Genomic DNA, 18,214 nt, shown 5'->3' with positions numbered 1-18,214 from the left:
TATAGTAACTATAAATTTGACTCGCAATATTTTCAATGTCAGTTTTTAAATTTTTCAAATTTTTAATGTCCATACACTACACACAACTGTTGTGTGTAGTGTATGGATATTGAAAATTTTTAATGGTGTTAAATATTTTCGATGTGTGAATTAACCCCCTCCTCAAAAAACGACAGACAATAAAATTTTGTTCGTGAATTTGAGTGCCCATGCATCTCCATTTTCTAAATCCTCTATGGTCGGAACGGAGTACTATTACAGATTAAATAATTGGTAGTGTGTAGACAGAGAATAGTCTAATAGGTCTATGAGAGGTAGCCGTTATGCTTAGACCATTAATAACTGGACGTGGTTCGCTAACCGTTACCCCTCTGGCAAAGATCAAAAATCTATGATCTAATGCGTTTATAAAAACTGTTGCTACAGAATCGATGTTTCATTGTTGTAATCGTTTTCGTCGTGTAAGGAGCTCCCTAAAAATTCGGGTTTGTGCAGTTAAATGGCATAAAAAACGGCCAAAAACTTGTAGTTTAGTAAAAGTTGGAGTAACGTTTCATTTGAAAGTATTTAAACCTTAATTTTATCAAATTTTTAATAAAAAAAATTTATAAAAAGAATCTATTCTTTTGACGAAACAGTCAAACATCAATCAGTAATCGAATATTCTATGTATTTAATCTGTGGATAGTTTAAGCTATGTCACAGTAAATATGCAAGCAGTAGTTTGACTTCATACTAGAGGTCGAAACGCGAGCTATACCTCAATTTCAATTTTAACTTACTAGTTAAATAGATTTTATTAATTAGAATTAAGACTAACTCACTAACATACTAAACTTAAAACAGATACACTAACAATATACTAACATAGAAAAAAAAAATTAAAACTGTTACTCTTATTAATTGGATAACTTGTTTAATGTAATAATGTAAGGAATAATAAAGGCTTTGAAATTGAGAAAAACATAAGGTTTTAAAGGGTTAACATAATCTACGGAACCCTACACTGCGCGTGGCCCGACACGCACTTGACCGGTTTTTTCAATATTTGGTCACGTAGTGTGGAGGTAATACCTAGATGGCATCACCAAAATAAACATATGAATACGACCTATCCTTCAAGGTCATTGATTAGTATCAGCCTTATTTAAATCTACCAATTAAAAAACAACACGCATTTTATTGATCACTTCCTATTTTACTACAATTTACAAAATATTTTATTTGTTTACATAAAAAAAGTATATTTACAATCACAAAACTAAATGGAAATACAAAGTTGGCAAATGTAATTAAAATTCTGGAGGCAGGCAGCCCTATCACATGTTTACGTACCGCGCGCTGTAAGTATTTATTTAAAAAATACGTTCGAGTATACTGCTTGTATATACTTTTACTGTGAACAATGTGTTTGTTAGTGTGTGTAAAAATTACGCGTGGATGTATTGCGAGTCAAATTTATAGTTGTGTGTAGTGTATGGACACAGAATATACTTAATAGTGTTAAATGTTTTCGATGTGTGAGTTTACCTCGTCCCCCTCAAAAAATAACAGACTTTTTGTTGGTGAATTTGGGTGCGAACCACATCCAGTTATTAATGGTCTAAGCCGTTATGTGATATATTGTACAGGACGTAGACTAAAAAAGAAATAGACTTATTTACTTAATTATCCATAAATTTGTCATAAACTCATTTTTTGTAGGAGGAGTTAATGTTGAGAGGAGTTTTTTTTTGCCCGATTGTTATCATTGATGACATTGATAGTGTTTAAGGAATTTAAAATTGTCACCTTAGAGCCCGCCAATTCAAATTGGAGCAACGTGGTGGGTCTAATTTCTAAGTACCTAATAAAAAATAGCTGTTTTGTTGGTCCAATGGTTAGCCTATACGACTCGAATCCTGGATCGGGTCATGGAATACCTACCTACTGAGATTTTCTTTCTTCTAAGAAATTTTCAGTAAAATCTCTCAGCCCGGAGTTGGGTGTAATACCACCAGAGAGAATGAGTGTTATGCCGTCGATTCCGATTATTATCATTAGTGGCTATAAAATAAACGTTTTACGTTTCCAGTTGAAAAGAATATGGCGAAATGATTCTTTCCCGACAGCACATTTTATTTTACTTTTGAGAGCTTCCGTTGCATGCTCAGCGTAAATTCTTAGTGACACTAAAAATATGAATGACGGAAATGTTCCCCTTTACAAGCTTTATAAAAGCCATAAAATCAAAAAATTTAATTGAAGCTTTAAAAAAATATCGTTAGGTATGTCCATCTTTTAAGGTTGACATTTTTATTAAGTAGGTATAGGTACCACACGGACGAAGTTGTAAATGTGTTATTAAGAAATGGTTATTGTTTCTAAGATTTGGTAAAATACTTTTATTTTTTTAGTTTAGTTCTATTTTTATTTAACATTTATTAATTTTAGTTTGTTTGTTGTTTTAAGTTAAAATTATAATAGTTATATGTCGCTGCGTAGCTGTGTTTATCCGCGGTGTCACCTGAATGAGGGTATCAGCTCAAAATCAGTGCTGTATGCTCCATCAATTGTTTGGATCATGCAGCAAAATGCTGAGCTGATACCTTTTTCAAGGTTGTGCCAAACATGACAGTGTGGTGTTTGGTGCTTTTACTACTTGAGTTTTGGTCTTGCCTTGCTCAGGTGGTTGAGGCATCGGACGCTGCATCGGTGCTTCGGCATTGTGGTGTGTGGCACAATTTTAAAATAAACGTTTTTTCTTTCTTTCTTTCTAAATCGGCTCACTGTTGAACACGAGTCTTCTCTCAGAATTAAAGGGTTACAGCTATAGTCCACCACTCTAGCCCAATGCGGATTGGCGGTCCTTTTGAATCAAGTGATAATTAATTTCATAAAATTCACATAATATATGAAAAGTCGGAGCTGCATATCACGGAACGGATTCAAAGCTACGCCCTCCGAATCAACAGGCGGCATGCCGATTTCACAAAGGCTTTAGTACCATAGACCACATCTATACGCTGCGGCAGGTTATACAAACGACCGAAGAGTAGGTATATCCAGCCACTTTGCTTAGCATTTGTGGACTCGAAGGTATCTGCAGAGACACCGAATCGACTTCAGGTACATACAAGTGTCGAAGTGTTTTCGAACAGTGCATGTTACCAGTGATGCCTTACGGATCCGACACTTGCTCGCTAACTATAGACCTCCTATGAAAGCTCAATGTCACTTAGCGGGTGATGGAGCGAGCTATGCCTGCGGTTTCTCTGCGTGATCAACTCAGAAATATGGAGATCCCTAAAATAACCAAAGCCACTGAAATAGGTCAGCGAGTCGCGAAGCTGAAATATAGTTCAAAAAGTGGATGGACGTTGGGGTCCCAAGGTGCTGGAAAAGCTCTATGTTGTACGACCCCCACTAGGTGCACCTCGCGGCTTGCAGTGCGCCGCTGGATGCTGGGGGCTCAAGACTGTATGGTGTTTGGGAGTCAATGCAAGAGGCTTATGTCCAGAAGTGGACGTCCATCGCCTGGTATTGATGATGACGATGAAAATAAAGTTATTTTTTGGTATCTTATACCTATTTACTAAATTAATTAAGTTTCATGTACTATTTTACTTACTTATTCTAGTAGGTACTAGCGGACCCGGTCAAGCTTCGCTTTGGCTTATGTGCGCTTCTTTCCTACCCCTACACCCACTCTCGTACTTTGATTCCGTAAAAACCATCGTCAAACTTCTTGGAATATTCTAGAAAGAGAATTAGTCAAATCGGTTCAGTCGTTCTCGAGATTTGCGTTTAGCAACATATTTCATACATTCATTTTTAAATTAGGGTGTCCCGTAAATATTACAACATACTTTACAGGCTGATAGCATACATCAAGGCCTACTAAAATAACGCAATATATACTAGCCGAAATTTTACGGTTTTTCAGATTTATTGATTTTTGTACAAATTACAAAAATCCCTACCTTCAGTGCAGTTTTGTCATACCATGTACAGACAAATTACTTAAGCGTTGATTTTATACTTGATAATTATTTTTGAATAGTTGTTTCAAGTAATAAAAGTTTTTTATTGTAAAGTGTAATAAAAATACATGTATGTCATTTTATAATTTGAAAATTGTAAAACTATCCACTAGTTACTTGGGGAGATATTAACTAAGAACGATTCAGAACAAAGCAATTCGCAGCAGCGATTCAGCAAGTCAAATTTCAAACATAAGTTTAAGAACACTTAAATGTTCTTTTTATGGGGATGTCGGGCTTGTACACGTGCCCAAAAAAAACAATGTGACTTCTTTTATAAAATTATAAACAAAACGTCGCCAAATGCCTGACGGGCTAAGAGTTCCTAAATTGTGCTTCAACAACGCCGACTTAGAATGGTGGATCTTGGTTGATCAACTATAACTCTCTCAATTTTAAGTAGTAATAGTTTTCCTCTTAATTTCATTATACTTATTATTTCTAAAACAGATCTCTAAATCGAAACATGGTACTAACATACATTATTATTTCAAGACCTAAACAATCGCACCCTGCTCTGTGGGTTAGACTAGTAAAGAATAATCATCAGCACTATTAAATTTGGGGGAAATACTTACCTACTCTAAAAAAATATTATTCAAAATTTCATTTTACAACTCTATCGGCGTATCTAATTTACATACTCATGCTAAATAACAACTTTCTTGAACTAATACTTTCTGAGCTAAGCCGCGGACTAACCGACGGGCGAGAAAATAAAAGGGTTCCTAGTTGAGTACGGCACTGTTTATGTCATTTGAACTGTTTGTCTTATAATTCAATAAAATTGTTTTGTTTTTCAAGCCACAGGAACATATTTTATTTTTAAATAGCAATCGTGACGTAGTTAGTGTTTGAAAATAATGTAATAATGTCTTACATCATGTGCATGTGCATGTTTTTAAGCTTGATGTACAGCTTTGCGTACTTTTTTTTTACTAACATTTATTGCGTTATTTTAGTTGGCTTTAGTGTCAGCTATCACCCTGTAAAGTATGTCCTAATATTTACGGGACAGCCTGTATATACCTAGATGGTTATTTTATAACCCATAGGGCAAAGACCAAAGGCCTCATCCAAACTCTTCCATAACTTTTGATTTTGTGTCATTTAATACCCAAAACTTCGCACATACTCTTCTAAATTATTTCATTGTCTACTTATTGGTCTTCTCATGTTATACTTTAAGCACCAAGCTTTCGTATACTTTATACATGTTATCCAAAAAGGTAAACCATGATGTTCTTATGACTGCATGGTTATGTAGTATCTATATTAAGGTACGGTATCACATACTGAGGAAATAGTGTAAATAATAAAAGTATATTGATCGCGCAAAAAAGATGCATCAGAACAATCTTTAAATTATGTCAACGACACACTTCTAAACCGTTCTTCCGAAAATTAAACAAATATTAACGGCAAACAATAAATTAATTAATTGATTTCATTTCTGTAGCTCACTTGTTTCCTTTACATACGTTTAGCCCAATTCCATTATTATTCTTTACAAGTTAGCCCTCGACTACAATCTCACCTGATGGTAAGTTATGATGCAATCCAAGATGGAAGCGGCCTAAATTGTCAGGAGGAGGATGAAAATCCACACTCCTTTCGGTTTCTACACAGCATCGTATCGCAACGCTAAATCGCTTGGTGGTACGTCTTTGCCGGTAGGGTGTAACTAGCCACGGCCGAAGCCTCCCACCAGCCAAAGCCAAAGCCAGTTTACTTTTGATTTCTCGTTTTGTGTATTTATTCAAATAAAATACACTATATGAACCTAATAAAATAAATAAAATAAAAATAAAAATTAAACTACTTAATCTTAAAGGTAATATGAGGTACTAGCGGACCCGGTCAAGCTTCGCTTTGACTTTAGTGGACTTCTTCCATTCTCTACACCTACCCTACCTCTACCTTACCCCTACCCTACCCCTACCCTACCCTACCCCTACCCCTGCCCTACCCCCCTACCCTATCCTACCCCTACCCTACCCCTACGCTACCCCTACCCTACGTTGAATTTTTTCCTGAATTTTCTTTGCTATAATCCTCTCGGAGCCCGAGACCTTTCCAACGAATGCAAAACCATGAAAATCGGTTCGTTCGTTCTGGAGTTATAGCGTCAGGAAGGAAAACCCGACTTATTTTTATACAGTAGAGAAAAGAAATAGGTACATATTAGTATGAAATAAACTATAAAATATGTATCAACTTATATCTAAAACCTTCTGAAAACCAAGTTACGTAGTTTTATAGTGAGAATTTACAAAGTTCTCGTCCAAGTTACGTGATCAAACTGCCGAGTGGCGTAGCGTCGCGGCACGTCGTCGCTGGCTCTCAGTTGGGCAATGGCTAGGTAGATACGAGTATAGAGTTTGGGTTAGGGTAGTCAGTGAAACACATTGACCTACAAGACAACTGACAGTTTCTGTCCGTGAACCGGGAAACGTTTTCAAGGTTAAAAGTACACGCATGCGCACTAGGGGTTGATAAAACACGGCATAACTTTGTAATGTCGACCATATTCATCTATCTATCTAAATATATTATTAAAGCTTATATTCATCTATCTATCGAAATTTGTATATATTATAAAAGCTTACAGTAAGGCTTATTAAAAAAGTCACTCATCACAAAATGTCGAAAGTCGTTTGCTGGGAAACCGGAAATCGGATGAGCTGAACCGCCGAATGCAACTCGGCTGGGCAGCATTCGGGGAACTTCGCGATATCTTTTCGTCCGAAATTTCTCAGCAAAAGTCTTTGAACAGTGCATGTTGCCAGTTATGACCTATGGTTCCGAGACTTGGTTGCTGACTATGGTCCTCATAAGAAAGCAAAGAGTCACACAGCGGGCATTGGAACGAGCTATGCTCGGAATATCTCTGCGTGGTCGAATCAGAAATGAGGAGATCCGCAAAAGAACAAAAATCACCGTCATAGCTTAACGAGTCGCGAAGCTGAAGTGGCAATGGGCGGGGCACATAGTTCGAAGAGCCGATGGACGTTGGGTTCCCAAGGTGCTGAAACTGAAACTGAAACTTGTATATAAACTAGTTTTTCGCATGTTTTATATAAAATAATAAAGTCCGCTTATCATTGAACAAAGATACAACTCAAAACATGAACGAATTATACGTATACTAGCAAACGCCCGCGATTTCGTCTGTCCTTAGACCTCCTAAGCCTCCTTAGTTTACAGTTTTTAAGATATCGTGATGATTGACCTTTCGAATTTATATAATAAGATTTAAAAATCTCCAACCCCTTTTAACCCTTTAGAGGTAGATTTAAAAAAAATCTTAAATGACATTATTTTTTGTATTTTTCTGGTAGTACATATACAAATTTTGACAAATGTAACTTTAAAAAAACGGCCAAGTGCGTGTCGGGCCACGCGCAGTGTAAGGTTCCGTAGATTAAGTTAGCGCTTTAATCCCCTATGTACCTAATGCACCAAAATACCGATACCCACACGCCACACGTATGAGATAGACGATAAAAAATATTTGTTTTGCAATTAAGGAAGGAACCCCAAAAAATATTTTTTCAGACTTTCTTTTTACCATTTTATAGACCAAAATAATATACATACCTTCTACTTTTAACAGACGAGTTATCTTACTGACAACTTTATGTTTTTAATTGACAATGAAATTAGTATGCAAGTTTCGATTTCGTGGTCGACTATTACTTCTATTACTACGTTTTTTATGTTGGTCGACTATAAATAGCTCTTTAAATAACAATTGCTTATTAGCTGTTATAGTAGGGACTTGACTCTAACAAAAATTAGCTCTTAAAATATTTTACAAACAGATCCCTAAATTAAAATACGTTGGGAGAAGACCTCTCACTACTTTCAAAGACCTATCCAACGATACCCCACACTATAAAATAAACGAGCAAAGAAAAAAATTCATCCCCACTTTATTAAAAAAAATATTTTTCATGCTTTTATTTTACGACTTTGTTCACATTTTTAATGTACATACGAGTATTCCTTTGACTATATACATGTCTATATAATCAAAGGAGTATTCATGCTAATTTACAGCTTTCATCCCCGTCTGATTTTATTTTACGACAAAGAGTATCTTATAACCTTCTACGTATTATGGTCTCAAAACGTGCCAAGTTTCATTTAAATTCATTGGACTGTTTCATCTTGATGTCCGTTCAACATCAAATACGGACAAACAGTCAATGAATAAAATGAAATATTTTTGGCTTCAGTATCGATTATTGTAGTGCCCTCCAACTAAAATTATCAAAATATCTTTAATATATAGAATTGGATCAACTAGTACTATTTTAGGTATAGATTAGTGGATAAGTTTATTGTGCATAAAAAGATTCGCGAAAATATAAATAGAAGGGGTAAATGAAAGTTTACAAAAGAGATTTTAGATCAATATTAAAGAGATATTCAAGTGGACGAATTCGCGGGTATCTGCTAGTTTCTAAACATATCTGAAGATACATTTAAAACAAAGATAGTTACTTACTGTTAATACTCGACTTCTTTTAAATATCATTTAAAACGTACGTTCTGAAAATGTTATGCCGTATTCCGTCTACCCTTGGGCATCGACTTTGATTTCTATCTGAAAACACGGTTAGTTTCGCCGGGACCGTCTCTGTTTTCTTCCGTATTTCTGGTGTAACGCCTAACGTGTCAGCGCGTGTCACCGGTGATACTGTGGTTCCGTGCTTCGAGCTTAAGATAAGAGCTCCGCTTCCCGTAATCTTGCGAGTATGAGCTGCTCAACATTTATAAAGGCTTCCAAGGCCAGGCTTGCCGATGAAATTTACGAGTAAGTTATGCTTTTTAATAATTGCTGTTTGGAAATATCGTTTGATTTTTTTTTCTACTGTCTACAAGTAGGTAATCCACTCGAGTTTCGATTTTTTACTGCTAAATTGAGCAAAACATTGGGAAATAAGTGTCTTTAATATTGATTATTGGCTATTTTATAGTTTTTACAAAAAAGATATGAATACATTTTGGTGTGACAGACAATCTGCTGTGTTTGGCGAGAGCTAGTCTTTGTTTTGTATACACATAGTTTAGTTTATGCAGTTGCATCTGATCAAGGGGGATCGATACTGCAGGGTCACGGCCTTGAGAGTGTCCTTGAATTGCGCAACTTGCCTAGGTGCCGTAATACCAACATTGTGAAGAGAAATACTGTTGCAATCGATTGAAGGTCACTGCGAAGTGCGCTGCACCGACGCTACCCGCCCCTGGGTAATGATCTGTATATGTTTGCTTTCTGTCTTACATTTAGAAAACGATATTCATATATGGGTTCACCTTTTCTGTTACTGTACTTGTAAATATCTACAAATGTTTAGTTGCGGCTTCGCTTATTTATTGGGTGGGATTTTTGATAACTGTACATTACTTACTTTACCTTTTTAGTGTAGGTACGTCTGTAAACTATTTATATAAGTATTATTGTAAAAATTAGCTTCATAGATCGAATAGCTCTGAAAGATGTCGCAGAGATTCCGGAACGCTACCCCTGCTTTACCCCTGCCCTACCCATACCCTTTTCTTCCCTACCCCTACCCGAACCCTATCCTCCCCCTACCCTACCCCTACCCTATCCCTACCCTACCCCACCTTACCCTACCTTACTCCTACCGTATCCTACCCCTACCGTACCCTACCCCTACCCTATCCCAACCATACCCCTAACATACACCTACCCTACCGCTACCATACCGCTACCCTACCCCTACCCTATCCCTACTCTATCCCTACTCTACCCCTACCCTACCCTACCCTATCCCAACCTTACCCCTAACGTACACCTACCCTGCCCCTACCCTACCCTACCGCTACTATACCGCTACCCTACCACTACCCTACCCCTACCCTATCCCTAGCCTATCTCTAATCTACCCCTACCCTACCCCAACCCTATCCCTACCATACCGCTATCCTTTTTTTTTTTTTTTTTTTTTTTTTTTTTTTTTTTTAATATTTTATTTCTTATCAATAAAATATTAAAAAAAAAAAAAAAATATAACAATTATTTTACATATCGCTACTCTACCGCTACCCTACCTCTATCCTACCCCTACCCTACCCCTACCCTACAGCTACCCTACAGCTAAACTACCGCTACCGTACCGCTACCCTACCCCTACCCTACCCCTACCCTACCCTACCCCTACCCTACCCTACCCTACCCCTACCCTACCCCTACCCTACCCCTACCCTACCCCTACCCTACCCCTACCCTACCCCTACCCTACCCCTACCCTACCCCTACCCTACTACCTTACCCTACCCTGCCCCTATCCTAAAACGCATAGAAACTTCAAGCATAGTTCGCTCCATCGCCCGCTAATTGACTTTGAGCCTTCTATTATAGCCCATAGTCAGCGACCAAGTCTCGGGTCCGTAGGTCATCACTGGCAACACGCGGCATTATACCGGTGGGCTAAATCGCTCTGTAGCGGTAGGGTGTGGTAACTAGCCACGTCCATACCTACCATCAGAGCAGTCCCGAGCTCCCGTAGCTTTGTAGCAATTTAAATTCTTTCGTTTATAAGCAGAAAACACAATTAATTATTACCAGCATTCCTACGTCTTCCGAGAGTTTAACTTTCTTCTACTCATAAATTGATCCGATTCCAAAGATTTCACTTCACTTATCAAAACAAATTGTTAATATTAATCTTTATAGCCTCATTAGCAGTAGTTCGTAGACGCCGGTGAAATAGATAATTAGGATTATAGATAATAGTATTCTCCTTGGAATATCCGGTGACTGTAACATATAATAGAATCCCTTTTATTCAACTTCGACTTCAAGAAGGTGGTGGTTCTCAAGTTGATTGGTATGTTTTTTTATGTATGTACACCGATAACTCGAAGACGGCTGAACCGATTTGGAAAATTCTTTTTTGTTTAAGAGGGTATATTTTCCATGTAGTCCCACAGTCATGGTGCTAAGACCTGATGATGAAATCTTGAAGAAATCGAGCGGAACTTTCACAAAATAGTAGGAGTGACTATTTTAAATCTTACAATTTAATGAAGGTCTGGATTCCATCTGATGATGGAGCCAAAACACAGACGAGGGAACTCCTCAACGATTTACAGCAGTTATCTTGGGTTTGGGTTTGATTAATTTATATTGGTGAGAACTTTCAGCTAAATGAGTAGTGACTGTCAAAGCGTCTGGTGATGAAGACGAAGTATAGTTAAGGCTTGATTAATTTGTATTGACGAGAACTTTCAATTTACAACTGTTATTAGGAGTCTGGTGGTTTTCTTTTTTTTCATACATTCTTTTCTTTTCTTTTCTTTTCTTTTCTTTTCTTTTCTTTTCTTTTCTTTTCTTTTCTTTTCTTTTATTTTCTTTTCTTTTCTTTTCTTTTCTTTTCTTTTCTTTTCTTTTCTTTTTTTCTTTTCTTTTCTTTTCTTTTCTTTTCTTCTTTTCTTTTCTTCTTTTCTTTTGTTTTGTTTTCTTTTCTTTCTTGTCTTGCCTTTTTATGCCTTTTATTTCGTTTTTTCTTTCCTTACATTTCTTCTCTTTCTGTCTGTTCTGTTTTTTCAAGTTATATTCGCGGTTTTAGGTACATTGACTATCGTTAAAATGTAAAATGTAAGTAATGATAAATAAATGGGGATGAAGGCTCACACTAATTATTAGCTAGACGTAGTCGCGAGCGATCATTTGTTTCATTCTATTACCTACTCTTGTGATGTTTTTCACGTATCCGTAAACAACCGTTAGGCTGGTAGATGGTGGGGACACTTGACTCTAACAAAAATTAGCTCTTAAAAGCTTAATATTTTACAAAACCTAAAACAAAATAGTTGGTAGAAGACCCTTTATTATTATATCTTTCCAGCGATACCCAACACTATGAAATAAACGAGTAAAAAAAAATTCACCCCTACTTTACATGTAGGCGAGGGGTTAAAAAACAATAATTTTTCAAGTTTTTATTTTACAACTTTGTTCTCATTATTTTAATGTAAATATAGTTCTTGCGCTAAGCCGCGGACGGACGGACAGATGGTGAAACTATAAGGGATCCTTGTGGACTAAGGAACCCTAAAAATGATAATAACAAATAGAAATATTAAATTTTCAGGTAATTAGAAATATCAAAAATGACGCTTGCACTTAAACAATTGAGAATCTAGTCTCTTGCTACATTCCAAAGCCACCCACAGTACATTCTCTACAATTAGCTACCGTAATTGTTATTGCTAGGAGGTATCCTGTCGCAGTCTCTTATTGTTTGCTACAACTTAATAAACAAATAGTTCCGGCTCTTGTACTAATTGCCAACTTAGCAGTAAAGCTAATAATTCCCTTTGAGAGTACTGTCTGCTGAAAACAGTCTACGATCTCTTCAAGTACCGTCTGCTGAAAGCAATCTTGGTAAACAATAATCGTACTATAATTAGTAGGGCACACTTCAAATATCTATTAAGGTGGAATTTAGTAAACATATTTATAAGCAAATAATACGCAAAGGGGAATGCCCCAGCGGGTATTCCCCTTTGCATACAAGGTCCATACAAGGTTGCCCCAGGGAACCCAGGTATACCCCCGTATAAAAGTATATGGAGATGATATTAAGATGTATAAATAAGGATCTGGTTAAATAATTGGCTTTATAGTAATGTATGTATCTTCCGATCTTAGCTTGTCCCCGTTGTGGACAAATTTAAACATGAATTGAAAATGTCGTAAAACATTGTAGCAAACGAAAAAAGTTTTTGAAAAAGTAATGATTTTATTATTAAAGTAGAATAATTAATATTTTTTAAATATACTTAAATTCGGGCAGTAAGGAAGTGGTCGGGGATGAGCATTCCCCTATATATAAGTATGATATTGCTCCACAATTGTAGAACATTTTTCCTTCCCATTAAAGGTTATTAGAAGAAGAAGAATCTATGATCCAGGATTTCTTTTTGTTACAACCGATGTGGTTTCGGATAAGTACGCCCTAAATTCGAATTTTGAGTCGGCCTACATGAAATACGTTTATATTTCTTCTTAATAAAATTTCACTTTAACTTCTCAGCCCGGAGTCGGAACATTGGTGTGTAGTTCCTGAGATTAGCGCGTTCAAACAAACAAACTCTTCAGCTTTGTAATAGTAATATTGATTTATTAATTTGTCCTTTGTTTTTAATTTTTAACAACGTTAATAAAATACAAAATATAATATTTATAAAATTTATTCGCTATTGAAAAATTATAAAAAATTATTCATTAGAAATTTATAAAAAAAAAATTAAACCCTCCCGCTGCAGGACATTTGAGTGCCCAAGCAACCAACTGGTAGTCAAGGCTCCAGAGTGACGAACCTCCTCACAATACGTGCCGTCTCAAGAATTACTGCCTTCTTCTTTTTTCCTTTTCAGCTTTAACCATGTTGATTGATTATCATCACCATGATTATCGTCATGTGGAACAGAAATATCTGTGGAACACACTGATCTATCGACTAGCACTATATAAACTATATCCCATTGGCAACAAAATATGAAGACAGATACTCAATTACTCAGATATTGAAAGACAGCTTGTGCACAATAATAATAATTATTTTTATTTATTAATTACCGTGGGAATACGGGGATTAAATATAAATATGATACTCACAATTAACGTAGTTTTCTATTGGTAAAAGAATTTTCAAAATGGGTTCGTAGATCCAGAGCTTACCCTCTACAACTTCGCCACCGCGGACACGAGCTGAACAGTGAACCCCTGTTAGCAGAAGCTCAGATGTTAATATCACAACAAGTATTTGAGCTGTAGTTATGAAATTTTGTATTCTAGGTAAGCTTAAGGGATTTAATATATAAACCAAATGTTATGTTTTCATGTTAAATAAATTTCGAGTTATTAAGTAGACAAAAGTAGCCTCAAATGGTTCGTGTAAATATACCTTGTTGTCAGCAGTTTTCTCTAATTTGGCTGAAGCCGCGCGTCTCAATAGGTAGTAGTTCTATAACATATTACGAGTGGTTTAGGTAACCAAATGGTCACGTCAAATGCTTTTTCAGTCGGATGTGGTAGCTGTGGATGAGGAATTTGTGAACCTAATTCGGAAGCGGCGCGGCGGTCCGAAATATCGAATTGGAGTTTAATGCAGAAACGATTTTGGTGAACGCGGTTTACAATTCAAATTCTCTGCCGTCGGCGCGCCGCAGCCACCGGGGAGGGGGGGAGTCACAAAAACCATTGTCCTTGAAGGTCCAGGCTTCCCAATAACCTACTGGCCGTGTTTATACATTTTTGGAAAACTACTCATATCACCAATACGATATTCGCGTTTCACAGCTGGACCCTACTTTGTTTGACATTGAAATCAAACGATGCTCTCAATTGCGATTCATGACGACAAACTTGGCCTTGGCTTGAGGAGCTGTCAAAACGACGGTACAACATCCTGTCTCGTTCGAAAATCGATGCAGGGACGGACAACCTGTGGCAAGGGTTTATATATTATGTATTTAAAGCGCTCTCTTGATAAACAATGAACCTATTTACATTTGAACGCTAATAATTGGTCCAAAATATGTTTAATTATTCCTATTTTTAACAAAGTTGACGGAACAGGCAGATAACTCTTTTGATGTGAAGTGAGAAACCATCGCATGCAAGTATATCTAACAGAGCAATGCACTTAAGTAACACGCAAATTTTCACAGAGGTCTTGTCTCGATAACAATTAATAATTGATTTTATAACAAAACCAGCGAAAGCGTCGCTTAGACGTATGTGCAATTTTTTGATACTTCTACCCTACCCTTCTCCCATCCTTCGCCTACACTATCCCTACTTTACGCTACCCCAACCCAACCTTATCCCAACCCCTACCTTACCCTACCCTACCTCTACACAACCCCTACCGTATCTCTACCCAATCCCTACCGTACCCCTACCCTACCCCTCACCTCAGGAAGTTGGGCGCAGGACAGCACAAGTCGCTGGCGGTAAGATATGCGAGTGAATGTTATATGAGAAAGAGAGAGGTGTTTGCTTGTTCGTTAAATAGCATTTCTGATTATGAGGGGTTGTGTGGGGTGTGGGTGAACGGTACCCTAAGGAGTGGAATATTTCGTTCTATTATACAATCCTCAACACTCACTGAATCCGTTACACTTTTGCTTTTTGTTTGCAAATGAGTTTCAGCATTCACAAAAACACCCAGCAGAAAACACTCGAATGAATAAATATTAATACATATCACTTTTGATTCTGAACATCATTCTGTCACGTAGCTGGCTTTATGTATCTCGACATCCGGTCGTGAATTCGATTCTTGAAGGGAAAGGAAATTTTGATTTGGCTCGTCCGGTGTACTGAAGTGTGAGTTTAATAAACCTTCCGGTTTAGGGTGCTTGCTTACAAAATTATAACCGCTAAAGCTATAATATCACCAGATGGTAAGGGACTACTGGTAAGATCGCTCCCGGTAAGCTTGAAAATGAAATGACATCATTCATAAAGTTATCTGCTGTATCTATATCTGAAGTGATTGTGATATAAATAAAAATCACATATTCATCGTGCAGAATTTAAATTTTTCCTCGTGTCAATTATTATTACTCGATTCAGACGCTCAGTGACGCAAAAACTGCTCAATAATTTTGAATTTTTGGTGCAAAGTTTTTAACTTTGATTACTACCTATGATATCTGTGATGCCGGTCTTTGTTTCTGTCTTTTCAATTAACCTCCGAGACCACTATAAACAAAATGGGTTCATTTTCACACAAAACATGTTAAATTTTTAGGGTTCCACACGTACGATGTACAAAAACGGAAACCTTATAAGATAATTGATCACTCGCGTGTCCGAATGTCCTTCTGTTATACTTACAATACTTTTGCCAACTGCATCGTATGATACACGAAACTCTCAAATGTTTTAAATGAAGGTCACTTAAGTAGGGTAAGATGGACAATTTAAAAAAATTAAACTGCATTATGTGAATTATGTGACGTATCAATTGAAAGAGCTTGTTGAGAGGATCGTAGAAGGTTATTGGCGTACAAAATAAACCTATTCAAAAATAACGGCATTTTTCTATTATTAAAAGAAAGTTAGCTTCTATCTTCTTTACTTTTCCTTTATAATAAAAATTTATCAGGTCAAACTGTACATTGAAGATATTTTGAAAATTTTTGTTGGATAATATTATACAGTCGATATTGAAGCAAAAACATTTTTTTTTTGTCTATCTGGCTTTTATGCCTGCATTCTGCGTAATGCCTGCGTTAACCAGGCATCAAGCAGAAACTACTAAATGAATTTAAATGAAACTTAGCATGATATGAGACCTTAATACGTAAAAGGTTATAGGATACCGTAAGTAGCGAAAATTAAATCAGAAGGGGTGAAACAGGGGTGGAAAGTTTGTACAACGTCCTTAATTTATCAAGTTATATTTGTAAAATCGGTATGTGTACTCGTACTACAAAAAAAAAATACTAAAAAAATGTAATTCTAGATTTTTCGAAATTCTACCAATAAATGGTTCAAAAGGTGTTGAAGTTTTTAGAGTTCCGTAATCCACAAGGAACCCTTATAATTTCGCCGTATCTGTCTGTCTGACCGTCTGTCTGTCCGCGGTTAAGCACAGAGTCTATTATTAATAGAAAGCTGTAATTTAGTATGAGTAATGAGTATGTACATTAAAAATATGAACAAAGTCGTAAAATCATGAAAAATATTTTCTTTAAGGTACCTCCTACCTCCCTCGAAATGGGAATGATTTTGTTTACTCGTTTATCTCATTGTGTGGAGTCTCGTTGAATTGGTCTTTGAAAGATATGACGGGTCTTTTATTACTATTTTTAGACTCCGTTTGTAAATTATTTTTGTTAGAGTCAAGTAAGATGCCCCACCCTCTACCAGCTAAACAGTTGTTTATGGATACGTGAAAAAATTCACAGTTGTAGAATATAGAATGAAATTGCAAGGAAATCTATCACAGCTAAGAAGCAATTGCCATTTAATAAAATATAGTCAACTAACTTAAAATACGTACTTAAATGTTTGAAAATTGCATACTAAATCCGTTATATTAATTAATTAATAATTAATTAGATAAAGTTGTCAATAAAATAATAGACATTATTGTTATGTCAATTTAAAATATAGCCTGTTAAAACTAGAAAGCTGATGTTTAGCATGGGCTTGTATATTAATTACCTCTATAACGTGGTAAAAAGAAAATTTGAAGAAGGATTTTTTAGGCTGTTTCCCTACATGCAAAGTGAGGATGATTTTTTTATCGTCTATCCTATAGTGTGGGGTATCTTTATCGGTATTTTTAACCCCCGAACACTAGATCAGAAATATTTCATTCTAATTAATCTATATATCCTAAATCGTTAAATCATCAAGAAAAATCGAAAACCGCTAAAGATGAAATTTAACAGCATTTTATAGTTAGTAAACGTCCACTAAGAACGGATTTTGCGGGAGGTGTAAGGACGGTCGACAACCATGGGCATCCGCTAGTAATATATAAAGATAACCATAGATTATTTCACTTACCTAGTAGCGTAAATAATTACGGTAAATAATGTGAGATATAAAAATATGTTATTTTTGCAGGTTCAGTGAAGATCCGGTCCTACCGCCCTGGAGTCGATACATTTCGCCAAGTAAGATACACATTTTCCACATAATCAATCATCAGATCAACCTGCATTGAAGTAAGTTCATCTTTAATAAATAACGCTTTAACCTTTTAAAGCAGAGATTCATTAACTGCTTTTTTTCATAGACCTCTTTTGAAAACCAGCTGGTTCCATTGCAAATTTAATTTTTTAGGATTTCCCGAAATTCGACAAAAAATCGGTTGTCTGTAAAGTCGGTTTACTTACGATAGGTGAACGTGACAACAGAATATACCTACTTTATTTCTTGTAAAAAGAAGTTGGCAACCCTGGACGTCATCTTTTTTCGAGTGTGCAGCTGCTCCATCGAATTACAAGACGTTGTCACGTCAAAAATTTGGTGTAAATAACGAATATTTCTATGCGAATTAGCGTTGCAGCTGAGTTCCAGCCGAATCAAGAACAATATTATCAGTTTTAGAAAAAAAAGTTGGGAATTGATTGCTAAATTAATAAATCAATTGTGCTGTGAGTGGATGTTAGAACATACAACGTTGAAA

Source organism: Bicyclus anynana, chromosome Z (genome assembly GCF_947172395.1).
Source record: "Bicyclus anynana chromosome Z, ilBicAnyn1.1, whole genome shotgun sequence".
NCBI classification, from domain to species: Eukaryota; Metazoa; Arthropoda; class Insecta; order Lepidoptera; family Nymphalidae; genus Bicyclus; species Bicyclus anynana.
The sequence above is the reverse complement of the archived record's forward strand: the minus strand, read 5'-3'. Positions refer to the sequence as shown.